This window comes from Cryptotermes secundus, unplaced genomic scaffold (assembly GCF_002891405.2).
Source record: "Cryptotermes secundus unplaced genomic scaffold, Csec_1.0 scaffold442, whole genome shotgun sequence".
NCBI classification, from domain to species: Eukaryota; Metazoa; Arthropoda; class Insecta; order Blattodea; family Kalotermitidae; genus Cryptotermes; species Cryptotermes secundus.
This window is the reverse complement of record NW_019718275.1, coordinates 175519-179148: the sequence shown is the minus strand read 5'-3', so window position 1 is coordinate 179148 and position 3630 is coordinate 175519.

Here is a 3630-nt window from a genome sequence, read left to right as displayed (position 1 = left end):
GAATATGAAAGACCAGCAGCGACCAATAGGTCCAGTGGGTACCAATATTATGTTTCTGGACGTTATCCATCGTCGTGTCTTTACTTAAAAAATACCGTCCTGTTTATTTTTCAAAGCACAACGTTTCGGAGACTGGATTATGTCTCCGTCTTCAGGTAAAACCTACTCAGTTTAGCCCAACTGCTATCTCCGAAGATGCTGGCTAGCTCCTTCGACTAGTCCCAAATGAGTAGGGACGATGACAGAATCCAGGATCCGAAGCGTTGTATTTTAAAAAACTAAATAGGACGGTGTTTTATTAGATAAAGACAGGAGGATTGGTAGTGTCCAAAAATATAATATTTGTACTAATGTACCGTCGTCACAAACTTTTAGACCAGTGACTAAGGTCAGCACTTTCTAAGGGACACAATTTCTTTCCTTCCCCCCCCCCCTCCGGCCCCCTAGAGCGGAAACAGATCCAGTCTAGTTTTGTAGAATACCGGACGATGGACAAAGTCCAAAAACCCAGTGATTATGAGTGTNCCCCCACCCACCCTAACCATTGGGTACTGGGGGGCTCTTTTTTGTGGGATAAAGTGGCCGGGGTATGAAGCGGACCACTCGCCTCCACCTAGTGCCGAAGTCAAGAAAATGTGGATCTATACATTCACTTCCCCATACGCCTTCTTGGCGTAGTGCTTATTAGTTAGGCACAGGGCCAATTTTTTTTTTCTAGAGGATCAATTCTCTACGGTGTTTCCGGTCGAGATAATTGCACCCTCCCTAACAGAGCCCCCCCCTTAACACAAGGCAACGAGTTCAGTGAATGATGTAATTGTTCTGGTCGAGACAGGTTTCTGGGAGCCATATAGACTGGTACGCAACATGCATTATACCCAGTGGCCACCACCTGACTATTAGTAGGACATTTTGACGGTCAAAAGTGTTCTTAAAAATGGGCAATTTCGTTCTAAGGCGTCTAGTAAAAGATAGGACACTGAATGAACAATCTGTGCCCTTAATACTTTGGAGAGAAAATTTTCCAGCGGATAGAAAGTTAATGAGGACAGTTCTGTTCAGTGAAAAATTTAAGTCATTCAAGCTTTCGAAGCTTCTCCCTTTCGAGGGTCAAAGATCCCAGTCAGCCAAATGGATTCCTGTTCTGTGAGTGGAACTCGAATAAGCGAACCAATCAGAGTGTGACTGGACGTACTCTAATGGATTTGATACGTTAATACAGTTAATTCAGGCAAATATCATTTGAAATGACGGGCGAGCCTTACTCTGGCGTACCGCTTGCCTGCAAGTCCTGTATTTAACATCGTGTCAGACAGTCATAAAAGGGGCATGCAGCTATCCTGAGGAGGTTAGCCGGAGGTCTACGTTTCTTTGAAACATCGGTCGTCCGGTTTTAGTGAAGGGCTCGGTAAACACGTTCCCGCTGCAATGGATACGCATGCAACAGTAGAGGTACTGTTGAAAAAGGGGGTTTCTGCAGTGGTCCGTGCGGAGGCGTTATAAGCAGGTCAAAGTTTAGAGCTTAGGTATTTGGAAGGGAGCAGTAGTTTAGGGAGAACTTGAACCCGCAAGCAGAAGACAGTCCATTTTTAAAGCAGTTACCAGGCAACTACTAGTGAAGACACTGTGGGCTGGAAAAACTTGACGTCATTATGGATAGCGTGGAAATAGCCATAGTGTTATAATTACTTGTAACTACGACCGGTAAGTGGTCAATAAATCCAATATCCAAACAAATACCACGTCTATAGCCACTCTATACACGTGACAATATTCTCCCTTCAAAGTAACATGGAACTGAAGTAATTAGCGTTTCGTTTCTCCACATCTTCAGCGATTTTAACAGTAGATGTAATGGTAGTAATTTTACAACTGGAAAGTAGCAAGCATTTCCAGGACTTAATATAATTATTATGTTCTTGGACATTATCCATCGCCCTGTTTTTTCTTTAAAACACAAAATTTCGGAGACGGAGAGACTCCGAGACGTTGTGTTTTAAATAAAAACAGGGCGATGGATAATGCCCGAAAACACAATAATTGTGTTAATATAATATCATCACAAACTTTTAGACCTTATTTCCAGGAATTACTTTTACTCTTATTGCAGTATGGACTTCGCTTCCCTCTGCTATAACATTGTTACCCGAAATATACACAATAACAATTTTGTCATTGATTCTGACTTCATGTCATGTTCATATCCTATTTTCTTTAAATCTGTGTAAGGCAGAAACTTTCCTATAGACCACTGAAAAAACTGGTCTATAAATTAATATGTATATATGTAAATTAGATGTCTCTACAATTTAATACAAATTTAACATGCTGAGTTTCATTCAAGCAAGCCTCATAGTTTTGGATTTGTGTCATAGTTGCGGAGAGACACAATGGAAACAATACTTGCTTTTCGAGTCTCTTCCAAACGCACCAAAAAAATGTACACACACATTAGTCTCGTATTCATTCGACTGCCCCATGTAATGCCCGAGACTTCTTGAATGCTTTCCTGAAGCAGGTTAATACGTAATCTACGAAGGTATATTCAACATAGGACATTGATCGACTCTTTGGTTATGAATGGATACAAGCTCCACAAGTTTCGGAGTATATGAACGGCGAAACCGGTAACGTCGGAGGCCATATTGAAGAGACGGTGTCATCAATTACAGATGTTTGCCCTTGCTGACGTAGTTGTACTCACTTCTGTCCCGGCGGGTTACCGATCGCGCCGGTCTCGTGGCTCTGGTTGAGCCGCTGTGGAGCGAGGCGGGAGGTATAAACATCAAAAGTCAGGCGACAGGTCCGAGAAGTCGTCGGTTGCGTTCTGTACGTAAGCATCATATAGTTATTTCATGCTCTTAAATACAAATCAAGCAGTTCATTGGAACCTACGTCCATTACATCGTTTGACGCGCTTTCACGGCAGCAGAAAATTAAGAATTAGTAAGGCAGGAAGTTATCCAGTTACTTAAACTTTATACCGAGCTTCACGACAAAGTCTTAACTGAAGGGAACCCTCTTCTTGGATATAACGTCGTGAAGTCTGTTGAAAGTCGACCGACATTTCGGAGGAAAACGTACTCTTCATAACGAACGCTGTGAGAACCTCAAATCCTACATGTCTTAATTTGTCTCTATAATATTGTCTACTGAATTAGAGTATGTGCAGGCGGATATACTCGTACATATGGGGCTCAAAGGTTAGAATTATGCAAAAAAACAAACAAACTGATAAGAAAGGACTCAGTTTTTGGGTCCACCATCGAACCACAGTCAAAGAACTCTGGTGTAGGTTCAACAGCGACATCTCCGTCTTGAACGAGTTCCATACCAAACACTTACTTATGTTGCTTTAAGCTGTTACATTCTTGTAAATCAAGAAGCTGAGGGTGCATTGCTCTCTATTAGGAACGCTTTCAGAGCCTGAAAGCCTGTGCATGTAAGTTAAATATTCTTATTATCTCAAGAAGCCCGTTACACGAGCGACTGAAGCATTCGCACGTGACTGTTGCTTCGCGTCATTTCGATTTCTCTTTGCTCGGCAGACATTGCTTACAGTCTGATTAATTTGTCATGGCCGGTCTGTGCGAGAAGGCGGTTGAGGTACGGAGATCTGGGGGGGGGGGG